Source organism: Sciurus carolinensis, chromosome 1 (assembly GCF_902686445.1).
Source record: "Sciurus carolinensis chromosome 1, mSciCar1.2, whole genome shotgun sequence".
Lineage (NCBI taxonomy): Eukaryota > Metazoa > Chordata > Mammalia > Rodentia > Sciuridae > Sciurus > Sciurus carolinensis.
This window is the reverse complement of record NC_062213.1, coordinates 120876916-120898727: the sequence shown is the minus strand read 5'-3', so window position 1 is coordinate 120898727 and position 21812 is coordinate 120876916. Positions and strand designations below refer to the sequence as shown.

General features: G+C 37.1%; 1 pseudogene; it reads left to right on the top strand.

The window, feature by feature from the left end:
* Window positions 1-17784: 17784 nt before the first annotated feature.
* Window positions 17785-18193, top strand: LOC124992955 (FH1/FH2 domain-containing protein 3-like; annotated as a pseudogene).
* The last annotated feature ends 3619 nt before the right edge of the window (window positions 18194-21812 follow it).

Genomic DNA, 21812 nt, shown 5'->3' with positions numbered 1-21812 from the left:
ATTAGAAATGTTGTTAAAAGGCCATATCACCTTGAGCAATATACAAATTCAATGCAATTCCTATCAAAACATCAATTATGATATTCACAGAACTGCAGAAAAGCAGTCTTGAATTCATTTGGAAAAACAAAAGACCCAGAAAAGCCAAAGTAATTCTAAGCCAAAAAAGTAATAATGGAGGGATCACAATACCTCACTTCAAATCACACTACACAGTTACGGTAACAAAAACTGCATGGTACTGGCATAAAAACACATACCTAAATCAATGGGACAGAAGAAAAGACACAAGAGACAAATCCACACATCTAGTCAGCTGGTGCCTGACAAAGGTGCCAAAAACATATATTGGAGAAAGACAGCCTCTTTAACAAATGGTGCTGGGAAAACTGGTAATCTGTTTTTAGAAGAATGAGGTTAGAGCCTTATCTCTCTCACTCTGTAAGAAAAAAAAAAAAAAAAGTTAACTTGAAATTAATCAAAGCCCTAGAAATTAGGCCAGAAACTATGCAACTCCATAAGGAAAACATAGGGTCAACATTCCAGTATACAGGTGCAGACAATGATTTCTTCAATGGGACTTCTAAAACTCAAGAAATGATACAAAGAATTAATAAATAGAATGGCATTGGATGCAAAAGCTTCTGCATAGCAAATTAAGTATGTGGAGAAAGAAACTACAGAATGGGAGAAAATCTTTGCCAGCTACTCTTCTGACAGATATCCAGAACGTATAAAGAATTCAAAAATTTAACACCAAAAAATACAAATAACTCAATAGTAAGTGGGCAAATGAACATTCCTCAAAAGGAGAAATACAAATGAATAACCAATATATTAAAATGTATTTTAAAATATTCAACGACTGTAGTGGTTAGCGAAATGTAAATCAAAAGTAAACTGAGATTTCATCTCACACCAGTTACAATGGCGAACATCAAGCATAAAAACAGTAATAAATGCTGGAGAGGACATGGAGATAAAGGAATACTTTTACACTATTAGTACAACCATTCTGGCTGTCAGTATGGAGGTTCTCCAAAACACTAGGAATAGAACCACCATAAGACACTCCTACCTGTACCACTCTTCAGTATTTATCCTTAAGATCAAAGGAACACCACCTATGTTTATAGCAACATGATTTAAAATAACCAAACTATGGGACCAGCATAGGTGTCTGTCAAAGGATGAATTGTTAAAGAATATGGAAATATATGCATAATAAAATTTTATTCATCTATAAAGAAGAATGAAATTATGTCATTTGCAGAAAAATGGACAGAGCTTGAGAACATTATGTTTAAGCAATATAAACCCAATTCATAAAGTCAAGGGTCATATGCTTTCTATCATATGTGGAAGCTAGAGAAGAAAAAGGAAAAGAAAGGTGGGGATATATCCTGAAAATCAAAGGAATATCAGTAGAGTAGAGGAAAAGGACCAGAGGAAGGGAAGAGGAGAGGAAAACAGAAAACACTGGGATATGATATTGGCCAAATAATGTAATACCATGTACATGTACACGTTTATAATAAAAAATTCACCATTATGTATAATTATAATAACACCAATAAAAATATGGAAAAATTATAAATAGGACCACCATATGATCTAGCAATGACACTACTCAGTATATATCCAAAGGAAGTGAAATCAAAATGTCAAAGCAATATCTGCAGTTCCATGCTACCACAGCATTCAGTATTCAGAGTAGCCAAAAAGTGGAAACAACCAAAGTGCCCATCAACTTCTAAGAAGATAAAAAATGGGGCATATATACATAATGGAATATTATTCGGTCAAAAAAAATGAAATCTTGCCTTCTGCATCATAGATGACACTGGAGATTACTGTTAAGTGAGATAAACTGGGCACAGAAAGACAAACACTGAATGATTTCACTCATACATGAAATCTAAAAAGTTGATTGTACAAAAGTCAAGGGTAGAATGGTGGCCACCAGAAGTGTTGGGAGGAAGAATTTCTAATATTTTCACCATAAAGATGATAAATGTTTAAGGAGACAGAAATGTAGTTTAAATTTCAAAAATAAAAACTAAAAACATATTAAAATACCTTTCTAAAGCGTGAAGGAGACTGCAAAAAAAAGCAGGAAAATCCCCCAGGAAAGTGGGGGTAGGGGGATTGCAAACACCCTGATGGAAGTATGTCTGAGGGTTTAGTTAGCTTTTCTGTGTACAAAATATGCAAGAAGAGGTAGAGAGAAGGGCTATGGGCTAAATCTCTTACTTGGGCTATGTGCTGAACAAGAAAAGAAACTGCTCCCCTATAATCTGGGAATCAGAAATATCTTGAGGAAAATAACTGACAGGAAAGACAGGGTCTCGTGGACACCAGATAGGGGATTAATAAACAGATAAGGTCTTCCTGCCTAGTATTTCAGAGGCATTTACATCCCCATGTGTGCTTGTGGCCTGAATGTTTGCACCCCAAACTATCCTTTTGAGATACTTCCATGCATTCTAGGAAAAAATGAGACACATGTCTTCTAATATAGACATGGAGGTGAATGATATCACCTAGGTGGAAAGGTGGAGATCATCTTGGAAACTGGATCTCTCTGTAGAGAAAGTTCCAGCAAATATGAGTGCACAATAGTAAAATCACAAACACAAGAAAACAGGAGGGAATTCAAAACTAATGTGTACACAGTAACTAAATTCTTAGCAATTTTCAGTTAATTCTTTTTTCATGATATTCAGAAATTTTAAATACTGAAGAACCATGTTTATTTTCATGGCAATATTTCTGTAATTAATACTGGTTTAGAATCAGAGAATTGTGTAGAGTGAGGTAGTGGATAATGCAGCATTGTTCAAAGGACACTGATTAATGTGTGTTCCATATTCAAGAGTGATAATAAAAAGACACTAATAAAACCTAGCCTAAATTGTTAAACATATTGTTTAGAAATGCTGGAAGGGAAAGATGTCATTAATACCAGCCCCAAATGGAAAGTCCCACAGTAAACACACACACACACACACACACACACACACACACACCAAAATTCTAACAAGTTTTGCTGTCCTCATAGACATAGTAGAGAGATGTGAGAATTTTAATAGATTTGTTATTCTGTTGCTATATTGCTGGTGGAAAATCTGTACCACAAAAAAGTTCATTATAGAACTTTTAAATATTGAATGATAGCTCTTGCACTGTGCCAAAAGTTCTTTTTTCAGAAGAAGAACTGACAGAAAAAAGCAAACACTTTAGCAAAAGATCGTTATTTCAAAGGGCACAGCAAGTGCAATGTCCCTGAGTCAGAATTAGATTCAGCATGTTTGCTGAATATAAAGTTGGGCCTCATGGCTGGAGCAAAGTGAATAAAGAATCAGTATTAGATGGTACATGCGAGTTCTCAGGGAATTACATCTGAACAATCTTGTAGGATGTGCAAGTTTCCTAAATTATTTAGGATGGGAGACATTGGAGAGGCCTGAGTACATTTCTTATATGATTTGACTTATTCTTTAAAGAGAATCATTCTGGCTTCCTTGAGGAGAATGGAGAGGATGGGACAAGGCAGAAATAGGGAAAGCAGATGGAGACTATTGCAAAGCCCAAATTAAGAGCTTTGAAAAGTTTAAATCTCATGAATGGCAATTGATAGGAGAGGAAGATGAACAGAAAGTGGAGCATGAGAGCAAGATGAAGGTTAGGGAGGATTGGGTGTTTTGGAGCCTGATTAACTGAAGAATGGAACTGTCTTAATTTTGACATGGTAAACACCCTTTGGTGAGAGAGAATTCAGGAGAGAGCTCTGGGTTGAAGATTTATATTTAGTTGTCATCAGATTAAAAACCTAAATGTTACTTAATCAAGAGGGGTCACACTGTTACCTAGGATGGGAACATGTGTAAAAGATGGTTCAGAGAACTGGGACCATGGCCGACCAAAGCTGGGAAGTCAGGAGAAGAAGGAACCAAGAATGAGTCATAAGATAAAGCATCTGAACAGTGGAAAAGAGAACAAATAAAGATCAGTAAGTGGGAAAATATTTCAAGAGGAAGGTAAATCAACTGTGCCAATTGTTTTGCTTATTTGAGTAGGATACTACCTGAGAATGAAATTGCACTTACCACATGAGAGTCATCTGTGACTTTCACAATGACTGGTTTGATGGGCAAAAAGCTTTACTGGTGTGAGTTTAAGAGATAATGAGTAGAAACAAATACATTCATTTAGGATTTTTACAGTAAATGAGAGCAGGGAAACGGCATGGTAGCTTTAAGGAAATATGAGGTTCATTTTTAATTAAAGTGAAATTGTACGTTTGTATGATCTTGGGAACGTACAGTAAAGATGGAATGACTGATGATGCAGTGGGACTACAGCTGCAGGAGTGCTGTCCTTGAACAGGTGGGGAGAGCAAAATGGTATGACAGCTTGAGCCAGGATCATGTATAATCTTGCAAGGCGAATTATACGAGACTTGATATGGCTTTGAACGACACACCACATATCCAGCAAGGCTGAACTTTTTCACACATTTATCCATTCTATTTAGCAACTACATGTTGAGCATTTTAAAATTTGGCATTTTCCTATAAACCACTAAAGAGAACAGCACTTCACAAAAGTTGTAGTATATTAAAAATTAATATTAAAAAATTGCTGATTCTAAATTTTCTGAAAGATAATTGAGAGCTAATAAATCTATGGTTAGTATAAATGCACTTATGATTTATCTGCAAATTTGAATTATTTAGTTTCTCACACTATTAATTGATATATATGCATTAAGAAGCATTCTGGATTTTCTAGTCATAGTTTTCCTTCTTATATTTGGTAGCAAATATTCTAATATGTTATGAAATTCAGTTTTGCCTTTTTGGATAGAAGATACACATTCCGATCTTTGTATCACCATATAGGTTTGGAAAAATTTTTCTATTGGTCATAGTGCAACTACAAAAAAAAGTCAAGAAGAGTTCACGGAGAGACAGACAAGCAGGGAAAATGCCAGTCACACACTGAAGACATTTTTCTCCTTCCTACCACCTCTCCCACCCCATGACCCCTGTCTTTCAGTCCATGTGCTTATTTTTTGGTTCCTTCCTTTTGTGAACTTTATGTTATATACCAGTAAGACAGCCCCAGGGTCAGTGCCAGTCTGTGGGAAACCATCCTTATTTAGCAGAATCAGATTAGGTTGAGCCTTGGAACTCAGATGTCTAGTCCCTAGGAACTGCAGGGAAGCATGCGGTACTGTGTGGGAGTGGTTCCCTGTCTCCTTCTGCTTTATTCCCCCTAAAAGAATGGCTCCCCTAACTCCACCCTGCACTATCACTCACAGAAGAAACTTCTCCCAGTCTTGGCCTCCTTTACCTGTGTGTCTATAAGTAAAAGAGAGTTGAGCTAGTCCTTGTTGTTAGAGGCCAAAGCTGGTATGGCCAGATCCTCACGCCCCCACACATTTAAAAAGAGTTGTCGGGGTTTCCAGGACCCCCAGCCTTGGGCACGGTCAAGATGGCGCCTGGCGCTGAGCCAAAAGCGGCCAGCTATACAGTAAACAACCAGCGAATTCCAATGATTGGCTAGTTAACAATGTGATTAGAGCATGCCCCCCTCGTGTACCTATTCTATGCCTGCAGCTGTCCGCGCGTTTACCTCGTGTGCTCTCCCCTGATTGGTTGAAGTGTATATAAGCTTGGTGGGTGGGGGAGTAAGAAGGAAGTTGAGAGGAAGAAGAAGCTGAGAGTAAGAAGAAGCTGAGAGTAGGAAGAAGCTGAGAGTAGGAGTAGTAGAAGCGAGGAAGAAGAGTGCGAGCGAGGGCGAGAGCCGAGTGGGAGAAGCGGAGCGACTGGAGCAGGCGAGAGCTAAGCAGAGGGAAAGAGAGCGAGAGAAAGAAAAGAGAGAAGGGGATAGAAAAGAGGGAAAGAAAGGAAGACTGTGCACAATAAACTTCCAAAGCTTCAGACGTTTGTCGTGTCTCTCTCTGCGGGCAGAGGGAACGCGATAAAGAGTATTGGCTGTTGTGTGTTTATTGGTTGGATAAGTTTACCAGTAATTGATTGATTGATAGCCAACACCATTCTCCGGCAGTTAACCCTTTTCTCATCCATGCGGGATGTGGTTGAGAGACCCCCCACAGCACCCCATCCTGCAATTTTATCAACTTGGGATCGAAACACATGGCATTTATTTCTGGTTGAATCAGCAGATTATATAACCTACTAAGTGTGTAGTTGGTAACGCTACAAATCAGTATGTTTTGCAGCTAATGTTAAGATGTAATTGAAATGTAAATTCAGTAGCAAATGTAAGTAGCAATGAGTTCTAGTATTTTTAATCAAATAAAAAAATGGAAACCAGAGTGAAAAAGCAAATTCAAAACAATTCCGTTAATAATATGCAGTAAATCCATCTACCTTCTCATTGGACATTGATTAGTTAATCCAATAATCATTGTCATGTGTCTATGTGTGTTTTAATTTTTATCCTTATTGCACACTAATGCTTATTTGGAATTAATTAGTGACTACTTCTAGGCTAAAAGGCAATGTTCGATTATTTTAAAAGTCTGTACTCTCTTTGTTAAAGACCTTTTTATGTCCTGACAATGTGATATAACTGCTACATTAAAGGCAGGAGATGACATGCATACATTTTCTTGCACAGAAATAATTATACAAAAAAGGTTGAGCTTTTTCACTTATATGTGTGCACTCAGGTGTTTCTTATGATAAAAGAAAGTTCAGTTTTATTTCATAGAGAAAGTTTTCCAACATTTTGAGACATGAATTCTATATAACATCTTATACTTTCTGCAAATATTCATTTTAATACCAAAAAGAAGGAAATAAATGAAATCAGTATCTGGAGGATTGTGCTTTATGGATTAAGTTCAGCATCAAGTTAGCACTATCACCTCTTCAGGTCATCACCTTTTTCATGGCGATTGGCATATCTGATCTGACATTTTTTAGCCTGCCTCTCAATTGGCTGAATTACTCTGTTAACCCTCCCAAAGGCACAGCCTTGGACCCTGTCCTTTGTTCAACAGCTGTGCTTCCCAAAAGTAGCTAAGCATTTTCATGAGGAAAGGACAGAGAGGTTAGGAAAAACGTCAATCATCTCTAGTTGTATTGCATTCCCTACTGCCCTGCAGATAAAGAGAACACCATTGAAGTGACTTCAGCATAAATGCTGTTATGTTCATTTATGTCCAAATGGAAGTGTATTGTCTCACATAATTTAGTTAATATGAAATTTGTGAAGTCACAGATCTGTTCAAGAATTCCAAATATATATTAAATGTGTAGATTTTAACAAAATAAATTTATGTATGAAAATTAAGAAATCTTTTAGAAATTAAATCACATAGAATTCATAAAATAGTTTTATGTATGCACATGAACACTTATTAAAATATTATAGAAGACAACTGTTTATATTCTGAATATGACTTTCTATATTTCTTCTAATGGAATGCTATTTATTAAAGTCCAGAAACAAACCTTCATTTTCTAATGACACAAGAGTATTTTTCAGATGACACAATAAATTAGAAATCTGTGCATAAAAGGTATTATCACTCAATAAAGCTGCTGGAGAGTCATGCATAGAGGTTAAAAAATAAGGTACATAAAACAGGAATGGTTGCCATCTGGATAGTTTATTGCATAAAACTTAAGTGTTTGTGACTGATTGTTTCTCAGTTGTTTCATATCATTTTTCTTGGTAACATGAAGAATTGACCTGAAACCCAATTCTATTTCATAAGCAGTATTTGTTTTCAAATTATTAAATATTCAAAGGATTATAAAATAAGTTTATTTAAATCACATCAAATTATAAAATATATTAATATGGAATTATTTCACAAACACATTCACTCTTACTAATATATGTATGGACCTATTTTTTTTTAACTAAAGCGATTATGTCCATAGAAATGAATTATATTCACAAGCAGCATTAATAAAATTAAGCTGCAATGTAGTAATGCATTTCATCATTTATTAAACAAAATTTCTAAAAGATTCTTCAATGATTATATTTTCTTTTTTCATAAAGATTTTTTAAAAATCTGGTGTGACAATGTTTACCATAAACAGACAGTGACTTTGATGAAATAAATTCTTTTACTCTTAGAAGAGGAGAGAAGGAAAATCCTGCTCACTTTGCTAGGGAGGTGATCTATAATGCATCAGCTGTCACCTGTGCAGTCCTAGTGTGACAGTTCAATACCTCCTCATCTTCTGAGAATGGCATTCCTGAGCTCTGAGTAAACTGATTGTATGCACACTGTCAAAGAGAGCCTGACACATCATTAGCACTGACCTCCATGATGACAATCACAACAGGAAACAAAACAGCACAGCTAATTTTCATTAGAGTTCAAATTAAATTAACCTCCACATCTTTCCATCCAGCACTGGGCAAAGCAAGTCCCAGAAAGGAAGCATTTGATGAACTCTGTGATAGACTGACAAAATCCTAATGCTTAGGAATCCACATAAAAACCGGCATTTGAAAAGGCTCAATACAATTCTTTTTATAACTCAGGCAAAGTGCAGCCTTTGCCACCAACAGTGGAGTTCAACAGTTTGAGCTATCTCACAGCAAGTATTACAAGTTTCCCAGGCCCAGCAGTGCTGCTGCTTTAATTCCCTTCCAGCTCAGATGCTTCAGATGAACACCAACTGCCACCAGAGGCACACAGGTGTGGCATGGCTTGCCAAGTTCTCTGACGTCTCTTTGCCCTGCCGCTCCCTGTCCTCACTTGAGCATGGCATGCAAAAGGAAAGGACAACATGTGACCTCCAGTTCAAGAGACTGCAAGTGAACAGGACAAGCTGTGCCTTGTTGAAACAGTGTGCAATGATGCAAATGAATCAATTTTCTTGAGTTTGCTCTTAAATTTCAAGAAATCACAGAGCTGGGTCATTTGGGAGAAACAATCCTCCTCCCACCTGCAGCACTGTCACATGGCACATTACCTCTCCTCTCACCCTCTAAGAATCAAATGAATGACCTTTGAACATGACCAAGTATAATTACTCAAGCCTTCAATGCAGCATTCAATTGTCATGTCATACATGCTGTATTTGTGACTCTCCCACTATTTGTTGAACTCACTCTGGAGGAAAATACTTTTTAAGAATTAAAGGATTAGTTTTAAATATATAGAGCATTTATTTCTGTACCATAATATGTGGATTGATTTCTTGTAGAACAAGCCAAATTTTTTTTGTGCAAATAATTTCAGGCACTTTTGGAAGAACATTAAGTCTTTGAGGTAGTCTTGATTCTTCTGCCCAAAGTGCTGTTTAAATGCACCAAACAGTGGCCTCTGAAATAGTGCTGGCTATGCAAAACAGATTTACAGTCATGCAGTGGGCACCCTGAAGCACTGAGTAGAAACTGCAGAATCTTGAAGGGAAAGAGCAGACAAGGAACTTGGGAATTTTACAATCAGATATGGAATAGATCATTTTGTGCAAAACTCTGGACAGCTAGTGAAAGAAAGTGGCAGAGTTACAAACAGTGGCAGACTTTGGAGACAGTGACTACATTAGCAATATGAAGTATGTACTGTGATTTGTATCTTTCCCCTTTTCAACCATCCTCACATAAATAATAACAGCATCAACAATGATAACTATGTGGAAATATGAAACACCAGTGATATATTTTCAGTATTTTCAACATTGAGACATTTGTCATAATTTAGTGGAAGCCATATGACATAGTAGAAAAGAGCATAGGGCTTTGGAATCAGATATGCCACAGTTTAAATTCTGATTATGATCCTTATTGTTTTGTGTGACCTCCAAATGGTTGTTTAAATACCTTTACAATTAGTTCCTCTACTGTTGAGTATAGAAATCAGAAATAATATGTATGATAATTGAAAGACAGGATAACTGTTATATCAAGTGCTAATTATAGATTTGGGTTTATAAATTTGGATTTCCTGAGAGTATTACTTTCTGCTAGATGCTTGAATTTAGATAAACTGTTCATAGGTGGATAAGGCTACTTTGACTTTCATTTCACAGTCTGAATGCTTAGTTTCCTCAAGACACAATTGTCTAAGTCAAAGAAATTCAAACCCTTTCTTTACTTACGGATTTCCTTATAAACTTGAAGACGATTCCTTCGTGGCAGACATCCACCACAAGGAGGAGCTCCAGCTTCCTCCATCCTGTGTCTTCTAGGATGGGTGACGTAGCAGAACAGGGCAGGCCCGGGGTCCAGGAACAAGTTTGTATTTCTTTTTTTTTTTTTTTTTTTTAAATCTTTTAATTTTTTTACAGACTTCATTTTGATTCATCGTACACAAATGGGTACATCATTTCATTTCTATGATTGTACATGATGTAGATTCATACCATTCGTGTAATCATACATGTAGATAGGGTAATGATGTCTGTCTCATTCCATTTTTCATACCTCCACCCATCCTCCTTCTCATTTACCTCTACATAATCTAAAATTCCTCCTTTCTTCTCTTGCCTCCTACACCCTCACCCCCATTATATATCATCATGCACTTATCAGGGAAAATTGAGTCATTGGTTTTTTGGGATTGGCTTATTTCACTTAGCATGATATTCTCCAATTCCATCCAGTTATTTGCAAATGCCATAATATTATTATTCTTTATGGCTGAATAATATTCCATTATGTATACCACAGTTTCTTTATCCATTCATCTGTTGAAGGGCATCTAGATTGGTTCCACAATCTAGCTATTGTGAACTGAGCTGCTATAAACATGGATGTGACTGTGTTACTATAGTATGCTGATTTTAAGTCCTTTGGGTATAAACTGAGGAGTGGGATAACTGGGTCAAAATGTGGGTCCATTGCAAGTTTTCTGAGGATTCTCCACACTGCTTTCCAGAGTGGCTGCACCAATTTGCAACTCCATCAGCAATGTAGAAGTGTGCCTTTTTCCCTGCATCCACACCAACATCTATTATTGTTTGTGTTCTTGATAATAGCCATCCTAATTGGAGTAAAATGAAACCTTAGATTTGTTTTAATTTGCATTTCTCCAATTACTAGAGATGTTGAACACTTTTTCATATATTTATTAATCGCCTGTATGTCTTCTTCTGTAAAATGTCTGTCCAGTTCTTAGGCCCATTTATTGATTGGGTTCTTTGTATTTTTGGTGTAAAGTTTTGTGAGTTCTTTATAAATTTTGGAGATAAGTGCTCTATCTGAAGTGCGTATGGAAAAGATTTTCTCCCACTCGGTTTGTATTTCTTATGCCTCTCATTCTCTTCTGAGGCAGACTCTTGGGATTCATTACACTAGAGCCTTGGGCTCCCAAGTAATTAGTTCAAAAAGAGGACCTACTCAAATACAAAGGGGCACCTCTCTGAGAAGACCTAGATGATTGGATTCATCAACTTCTATTATTTTTCAAAAGAAAAATATAAACGTTTTTCTTTTACTTTATTATCCTTACATTTTTGTTCTGGTTTTCTCATTGGAGTGATAATGTTCTCAGGGTTGTGATCTGAAAATAAGTTCAGGGAAAAAGAGCCTAAATAGCTATCTTGCCCTATTTAGTTGCGAGAGTTTGTCTGCCTAGTTTCAGTAAAATGAGTCTTTGCTGCCCTGCAGAGATCAGCCTGGTACACAAGGAAATTGCATTAAATTTTAAACACAGAATGGAGAAGACATGCATATTGGTATAAATTTCCTTGTAATTTGTTACTACTGGAGGTCAATTATTGCACATTTGAGTTTTCAGGATCCTAGATTCCTGCCAAAAAATAATTCTAAGCATAAATTTCTTTTTATAGGCAGCTGTAGTATATGGAACAGTTAAAGAATCTATCTATACATGCATACATACATCTACATATGTATCTCTCTCTCATCTATCATCTATCTTTCCATCTATCTCTATCTATCATCATCTATATTTGAGATGCCTTCATGGAGAAACTGATGTGTCTTTTACTACCTCACAGTAACTAAAAATCCTGCAAGTAAAATCAGAAAAACTATAAGACTCTGGGACCATACATTCAATAGTATGTTTTGAAGGGTACATCTAGATTATTCTGTTGAACAGTTATGGAATGCGTATTCTTTACTAGCATATATGGAATGTTTTAAAACCTCACCACATAGTGGGTAATCAAACAGATTTCTACAAATTGGGAGGAAAAGATAATATAAAATAACTTTCTTGGACACAAGCAATATTAGAAGACATTTATAAAAAATAAATTGTTTTTATTTTTGTTTATGATAGTGGGGATTGAACCTAGGGGTGATTACCATTGACCAATACACTAGTACTTTTATTTATTTATTTGTTTATTTTTAAGCCATTGTCTTGATAATTTGCCAAGTCTGGCCTTAAAGTGGAACTCTCCACCCTCCAGCCTCAGCCTCCCAAGTGTCTGGGATAACAGGCATCTACCACTATGCCTGGCCTTTAAGCATGGCTTTGAAGAGTCAATGTATTTGGTAATATAAAAGCGTATGCTTAAAGTAGTGGTGTTGTATGACTATTCCAGATTTTGGCACTGTGTGCCAAATCTGTATTCTAAGAAGAAAGATATCTTGAGACAAGTTCAAATCTGGCTAAGATCATGGTTTTTTTTTGATTGGGGAGGCTGATGTGGGACAATTTCACACTAAATGTTGAGGTTGTGGTCACTTCACTGCTCCTGCTCTGATTGCCATTGCCTCCATCTACTTCCTCCCTGCCTGTGGTGAGCTGTTCCTACCCTCCTTGCCATTTCTTCCTCTGCACCATAAACAGAATGGCAACAAGAAGTGCAAACACGTGGTCTTTGGGAAAGTTGTCATGAAGAGAGATTAGTACACGACCTTAACAGCACATCTGAATATACAACTAGAGGGTTGTCTTTAGCAAGTACAACCTAAAACAGTCCTATGAAAGCTGTAAAAATGAAGTTTATAATTACTGTGTGTTTTATGAGGGTTGGGTGCATAATCCAGGGGATCAATTTATTGTTATGGTAATTCTCAAGCTCTGGGTCACTTTTAAACTGACCATAATGTTCTCCTCCCTCCATACTGTGCATGTGTGTGTGTGTGTGTATGCACAGGTGTGTGTGCACAGGTGTGTGTTTTGCTGAAAACAAATGAAAAAATACAGTACTTCCCAAGATATTTACCTCATATGATAAGTATCATGGAGGACTATTAGAAGTAAATCTTAACCATAAATCTTATGCTGTTTGGCACTCTATGAGAATTTATGGTTCAGAAACTGTGTTAGTAATTGTCCAGAGGGAAAACTATCTACATATCTGGAGAAATTCAATAATCTAGTTGATTTTCTGTTCTGTGTAACTGATATCAATGTGCTTTTGAAGTTACTATTATGAATATCTAAATAAAATGGGCCTGATAATTATAGGCCATTATTTCCTCAAAGTATTATTAAAAGTGTTTTTTCATCCAGAAAGATAAAATGAACACAAGTTGTTTTTATAATTTTGATTTTTCATTTTATTTTTAGCTATGCTCAGGTAAGCCAGTGTAGAAACTCTCAAGATAATCAAGAAGTTGCACAGATGAAACATATTCCAATGATTGTGATGAACTTCTGAAAACTTAGGAATAATTCTTGAAAATGGCTTCCTCTTCCAAAGAGAGCATTCCTTGTCTTTGTGGAATATTGATAACTTAAAAGGTAAAATAATTGTATTATTATGTTTTCTATTATATTAAGTCTTCACATAATCTACATATAAAGTTTTTATTTATCCAACTGAAAGAAAGCTCCTTCTAATAATTATCTAAATAAGGTAGATAATAAAAGTAAACTTTGTTAGGGGAGCCACTATCAAAAAATTTTAAACTTGTAAAATATTTTCTGTATTATAAATTAATATTTTCCCTACTTGTACATATATATTGTGCTTTCAGATTGATATTTTTAAACAAAGAACAGGATGAATGTTTCTTAACAAAAATTATTTATAATTGATCAATATTAAAATATAATAAATGTACAGGAAGAAGAAAGAGCAAATTGTCATGTAGAATTTCAATCAGAAGAGCTGTTACAATTTCATGTCATTTCTACTGGGAAATATAAGTAGGGAAATTAAAACTCAACTCACTTTATGAGGATAATCAGATCATTTAATTTTAATACCTATGCCATATGAAATAGTAAAATAGGGATTCAAAGCTAATCTCAGTGATTAATAGAGTTGCAAAAATCTGAACAGCATATTAGCAAAATACACCCAAGAGCATTTGTCATTATAAGCAGTTCAAGCTATACATAAGAGAATTCACCATACTTTCCTAGTGTCTCTACATATTTTGCTGAATGTAGCAGGATCCAAGTCTTTTCTAATTACTGACAGTGAGAAATGGTTCTATCCTGACACAAAGACAATATAAGTTCAAGGCAATTACAGCATGGCCACCATGTGAATGCTCCCTCCATGGGGGCAGGAGTGGCTTGTATTCTACTTACCATCATGTTTGCTCCTTTATCAAAAAGGACTGGGCCCTCTCTCTGCCTTTAAATTTGTGACACAAACCTTTTGCATAGTTAAAATTATCTGGATCTCTCATATTACCTTGTGGGACTTGGGAGCAAGTGAGATTAGTGCAAATACACTGATTTTTCATAATGGTTTTCATAAGGCTTGCTGTACCCTTAGAATGGTCTTTGACCATCACCTCTGCATCAGTAACAAGTAAGTAGGGCAAAAATCTGAGACCTTTCAAAAATCTTATCAACATAAATCCAATATTATCTAACTAAATAACTTACACACACACACAAATACACACATACACTCATACACACACACGCACATGTCATTTCAGTAGTGACCAAAAAATTGGTAATATTCAATGATTGTCCATAGATCAATAGTTCTTAGCAAGAAAGAGGAATTTTTTTAATCTAATAAATCCTATCTAGATAATTTATAACTGTATTTTTAGAGAAATATTCCCATTGAATTAAAAAATAAGACATGCATACCAGCTATCAGAATTTCTAGTCAGCATTACAGCAGGTGTTATAATAAGTGTCAGTAAGAAAAAAAATAGGTGGAAAGTGTAAGATCCAAGAAGATAAATATTTTTTAAATGACCTAATTGTTGGAATAAATATCCAAATTTTGTCATCAACTGCTGCAAAAATACCAATATATGAAAAATTTTCATTCAGAAAATTAAAAAATATTGAAAGTAAAAATATCTAAATGAGTGAAGATATATATTATGGTCTTAGAAAAGAAGAGATAATAATGTAAAATATGAATGCACTTAAAATGTATCTCCAAATTCAATTACATTTACCAAATTTTCAAAGTTCTTAGAATAAATTTTGATGTGATTCTGAGAAATTATGAAGTGTGAGGAAAAGTGTGTAGGAAAGTTTGGAGACTTTCCATTTAATATCAGGATTGATTATTAAAATGTAATGAATAATTCTAGTATGGGGTTAGAAGATGATTTCATCAATGGACAAAGGAAAAGCATATAAATGTTCATTTGTAAGATGCTTAAGTATGATGAAGATGACAATTTTAGTACAATTGGTAAAGGTGAATCATCAATATTTTCTAACATATTTGAACATACATGAAGGTCACATTAGATCTTTAACTGATGCTATGCACAAAAATTAATTTGAAGATTATATTAATCATAATATTCCAGAATTTGTAGACCTACATATTACAGGTAAACTAAACATTCAAGATAAAGACAACAATGTAAGAATCTCTTGAAGGCAAAAAATCCTTCTAGATCTTAAAAAAAAAAAAAATTGTTGAGTCTAATGATACAACAGTAAAGTAAAATACATTTAAAATGTTTGAAGAAACAGTAAACCTCCGGGTAAATATATTTTTCCTATTTAAGTTCTTTAAAATATGTGTAATTATTGAAAGGGAAAGAATAATTGAAACATTGTCTGATGCACTTTAAGCAAACATGGACACATATCTGACAATGACCACTGAAAGCGGGAAGGAAAAAGGGACTAATATGTGGTAAGGTTTTAGAGCTTAACTATTAATAACAATTAATTTTACAGTTTAATTTTGGCTGGATAGCCATAGATTTCAACACAAGGAGAAAGAAAAATAATTTTCACAAGTATAAAAGTTTATTTACCAACTGTATGCAATGGCATGAATAGAACACTCAACACCAAATGAGCATGATACTCACTCTTTTCAAGTGCACGCAGTATTTGTCCCTAAAGTAGAACACATCTGACAGTTAAACAAATGTCAAATAATTGAAATTATGCAAAATATGTTCTATATGATAGAATCTGACCAGAAATTAATAACAGGAAGAATGTTTTACTCTTCTGTTTTTAAAAAATGTTTTATTATTGCATTATAGTTCTACATAAAATTGGAGTTCATTCTGACATAATTATACATGCATGGAATATAATTTGTTCACCTCTGTCACCTGAACTTCCCCTTGCCCTTCCTTCCTCCCTCTCCCATTCCCCTTTCTTTACTCTACTGGTCTTCCTTCTATTTATTTATTTTTTTATTAGTTCTTTTTAGAAATACATAAAGGTGAACTTCACTTTTTGATACTCATATATGTTCACAGCATAATTAGGTCAATTCATTTTACAGTTCCTCTCCTTTCCCATCCCTCTTCCCTCTTCATTAATCTCCTTCCTTTGCTCCACTGATTTCCCTTCTATTTTCACGAAATTCAACCTCCCCACCCCTACTATCTTTTCCTGCTTATTTTGTTCTAGCTTTCACATATGAGAGAAAATATGTGACTCTGGACTTTAAGAATGTTTTACCTTTCTTTGGAGAACAATTTGGAAACAATGAAATAACAATCCTTATCACCAAGCAATGACATTTCTTGGCACATATTTTAGAGACATTACTTAAAATGCAACATTTATAAAAATTCTTCTGACTGTGTTGTCAGAGTAAAAAAACTGAAACAGGTCAGGTGTAGTGGCGCAGGCCTGTAATCCTAGTGGCTCAGGAGGCCGGGGTAGGAGGATCTCAGGAGTTCAAAGCCAGCCTCAGTAGGCGAGGTGCTAAGCAACTCGGTGAGGCCCTGTCTCTAAATAAGTTACAAAATAGGGCAGGGGCCCCAGTAACCAGAGCCCGGGCTGCAGCCCTGCGCGCTGTAGCCTGCGAGCCCACTAGTCGGCCATCGGCAGCTGCGACCTCCCCTAAGTCAAGCGACCAGGCGTCCTAGGCCGCGCCCCCACTGACCCCGGCCCCAGTGTTCCCCCGCGGCAGGGATGCATCATGGCCACGCTGGCTTGCCGGGTGCAGTTCTTGGACAACACGGACCCTTTTAACAGCACCAACTTCCCTGAGCCCAGCCGGCCGCTGCTTTTCACGTTCCGCGAGGACCTCCCGTTCGGCACCCAGCAGGCTGAGGTCCATGGGCTGCTGCGGGCGCCACACAAGTTGAACGACTGTACGCTGCAGCTCTCCCACAAGGGCACCTACCTGGACCTGGAGGCCACACTGGCAGAGCAGCTGGATGCGTTGGAAGGCTTCCAGGATGACGCTGGGCGGGGCAAGAAGCACAGCGTCATCTGGAGGACACAGCTGTCCTGAGGTTCCACGCCTGCATCGAAAAAGTATACAACTCTACTGACGAGATTTCAGAAGGGCCCTTTTATCCTTGAAGAAGATATTTCAGGATGACAAGGATATGGGGCATGAATTTGTCGTGGCTGAAGGTCTGACGTGTTTGATCAAGGCGGGAGCTGAGGCCGGTCAGAACTATCAGAACTGCATCCCGAGGGATTTGGGCCAGATTATGTTGCGTGTGGATGGGATGAACGGAGTTAAAAACCACAATGAAACCATTCAGTGGCTGGACACTCTTGTTGGCTCAAAGTTCCGCCTGGTGGTGAGGACTGCCCTGAAACTGCTGCTGGTCTTTGTGGAGTACACAGAGTCCAATCCACCTCTTCTCACTCGGGCTGTCTCTGCTGTTAACACAAAAAGAGGCATCAAGCTCTGGTCAAATATCACAGAAATCCTGGAAGAAAAAGATGGAGCTGACACGGAGCTGTTGGTTTATGCAGTGACTCTAGTGAATGAGACGTTGTCAGGATTGCCAGACCAAAACTCCGTCTACGAGGTGGTGGACTGCATGGAGGAGCTGGGCATTGCTGCTGTGTCCCAGACGCACTCGAACAAGACTGGAACTGACCTGGACTTAGTGGAGCAATTTAACATTCATGAGGTGGCACTCAGGCACGAGGAAGGTGATGACACAGCAGAGCCGCCCCCCAGTGGGCTCCAGGATGACAGGAGGGCCACCGTGTGTTCTGGTGGTAACCGGGGGCGAGACACAAGCACCAGGGCATCGACCTCAGAAGAGCCGCAGGCACTCAGTACAGAGCCTCAAGAGCCCACTGTCCTCTCCCACCAGTCCCTGTGCCCAGTCAGCTGCTGCCTTCAAGCCTAACCAAGTGCGAGACCTCTGTGAAAAGTAAGCTAAACCCAGTGGTGGGGAGAGGTGAGTGGTACCGCAGAAAAGAGGGAGGGAGGCCATGAATCACAGATGCCCACCATTGCCCTCACCAGGCAGAAGAGCTCCTGTCCACCTCCTGCCTTTTCTCTACCATTAAACCACCATCACCAGGAAACTCCCCCTGCAAGGCAAGCCCTGGTGGTGTGCAGATTTGGTGACCTTGTCTTCAGCCACCTGTGTTTTTATATTATTTAATATCTCAGATAATATCCATTCAGAAAAGATGTTTTATAAAATGGAAAAGAATACAAAACACTAAACTTTGGACTAGAAATAGACAGTAGGCCACCACAGAAGTGTAAAATGATAGACTCGAGAAAGACCTGTGGCAATACACAAAATTGGTTTTACTTAAGTAGAATAAATCTGTGTAAGTTTAAAAAATCTATTTCTTTATATTTCAGTAAATGAACTAAACACTAATTCTATTTAGTCTGTCATTCAGTGAAACATTTTCATAGAGTGTCCACTGCAGGTCAAGACTATTGAAAGCATGCAGATACATAACTAGAAGTGATGTGATCTGTGTCTTTATGAACCTCACATCTGGTCTGGGAGAAAGAACAAGAAAGGTGGAGGAAGAAATAAAAAGTTTGAAAATCCAGTGAGAAATTACATAGTTCAAAACTTGAAGTTTGATCAAATCTGTGGAAGCCCAGAGTGATTCTGAAAAACTTGGGTGTAGGAAAGGATGGTCACATCCCTGGGATCTGGGTGAGTTGTGTACCCCCAAGTAGCTGCTGTCCGCTCACTGGGATGATGGGCTTTGTGGACCAGTCTGCAGGACTGACTGACCCATTCACTTCCTGCTGCTGGTGAGTGGGAGCATGCTTATGTCATTTGACTAGAGCATTTTCCCCCACCGTGGAGACATTCCTGGGAACCAACTTCAGGTCACCCAGCAGCAAAGTGAAGAAGAAAATAACTCAGAAGAGTTGCATGAACTTCTGAAAGTCAACCATGAAGGAGTGACCCCCTCCATCTCTGAGGGAATACTCCACCATCTCCATTACCAAGAGGTAGCACAGCTTGGCCTGGCTCTCATAGAGTCACATGGAGCATGTACCAGGCCATGCCTTTGAGTACCCGCTGCCCAGAGAGTAGAAGAAGGACATGGCCTGAGAGTGGCATGCAACGTGCAAGTTCCATGTTGAGGTTCCTTTCCTTGTTTGTTTTTTATTTGTTCTTTTCAGATATACATGACAGTAGAGTGTATTTTGACATATTATATATACATGAAGCATAACTTAAGATCCTGTTCTTGTGGTTGTACACGATGTGGAGTTTCTCTGGTCATGTATTCATATATGAACATAGGAAAGGTATGTGTGATTCAATCTACTGTCTTTTCTATTCCCATTATTCCCCTTTTGTCTAATCCACTGAACTTCTGTTCTTCCCTCCCACTGCTCCCCACTTGTTTCATATTAGCATCTGCATATCAGAACACCTGGCCTTTGTTTTTTGGGGATTGATTTATTTCACTTAGCATAATAGTCTCCAGATCCATCTATTTATTGGTAAAAGTCATGAAGTCATTATTTTACATTTTTCTTATCCATTCATCTGTTGAATGGCGTCTCGTTTGGTTCCATAGCTTAACTGTTATGAATTGAGCTGCTATAAACATGATATGGCTGCAAAAAAATTTTTAAAAGGTAGGGCTGGGGATGTGGTTCAGTGTCCAAGTACCCCTGGGTTCAATACCCGGTACAAAAAAAAAAAAAAAAAATTGAAATGTCCTCAAAGTTTCACAATTAAAATCAATCAATTATTCAACAGTACATGCAAAGTTATATAAGGATAGTAAATGAATGATGAGAAAACTACACATATTACTAGAAATTTATATTTTAAACTAAAATTGAGTCAATGAAAGAGATTGAGTAGATAAATATATTTAAGACTTTGTCACAATGGGAAAATATATACTCATCTGTAAAGATATGAGAAATTAAATGAAAAATTAAACCCTATAAAGATGAAGGTCTTCTTTTGGTATTGGGCTCTCATATTACCCTGTGGGACTTGGGAATAAATGAGCTCAGTGCAAATATGTTGATTCCATAATGCTTGTACTCTGCAAACAGCATGTCCTGTTCCAGGGAGAGAATGCATAGAGTCAACCAATTGTACCTTAGGCTTACTTTTCTAAATTTAATCATGGGCACATGAGTGCTTAGGAGAATGATTTATTAAATATTACAGGATGAAATGTGTCATTTGCTTTTAAAAATATAACCAGTATCTTCATAATTAAAGGTTCTTATCTTATAAAAATGTTGAATTGATGTCTAATGTAAATTATAGATTTAAATGTTTGGGATGAAAAAATGCCAAAGCCTGATAAAAGCAAACAAGAGTAGGAATACCAACCTTGTGATATAAAGAATCACTGAGATTATAACAGAAAAGAATACTTGCATATTGATCTGGGAGGAATAAATTCATTTGTTTGGAAAGCAGTCTAGCAGTTCTTAGTGAAATACACCTCCGAGTATACTTTTCAGAAGACTTGGCCATGGGTCCCTCAGGACTGCAGGGTAACCAAATAAAACACAGGACCAAATGAAATTCAAAGATGGAATAAGCAGCAAGAATTGTTTCAGCACAAGAATATACATATGATACATGAGACAAAGACTAAAAACATACTGCTTGTTTATCCAAAATTCAAAGATAGCTGGCAGTACTTTTTTTTCCTAATTGAACAAAAAAAAAGTAGAAGTTTGGATTACAAAAAGAAAAGACACTAAGAATAGTTCAAGAATTTGCAGGAAGCTGGGCTGAGAAGTCTCACAAGTGTAATGAGCATTGAATTTTTACTATCGTAGCAACATCACACTATAGGGCTTTACCCAGAATTCATCTGATGTAATTTTAAAGGAACACTCTAGCTGCCCTGCACAGCATGGACTAGAGTGGAGCAAGGGTGAATGCAATGTAACACTGTGGCACTGATCCAAGTGAGTGATGCTGATATCTCAGATGTTTTACTTATCTGTTCTCATACAGTGGTGTTTCTCAAACTTTAGTAGGCATCAGAAGACTAGCAGAAACACAAAGGGTCAACATATATCATTCAGTTACCTGTGAATTGAAGGCAAGTTCACTTTTATTCTCTTGGCCAGTGGTTCTCAAAATGGGGCATTCGGAGTAACAATATTTGCAGCATCCCCAGGGAAATTGTGAGACATGCAAACTCTTAGACCTCATTCCAGATATATTGAATCAAAAACTCTGGACCTTGTACCTGGTGATTTGTGCTTCTGCTCATCTTCTGATGCTCACTAAAGTTTGAGAAA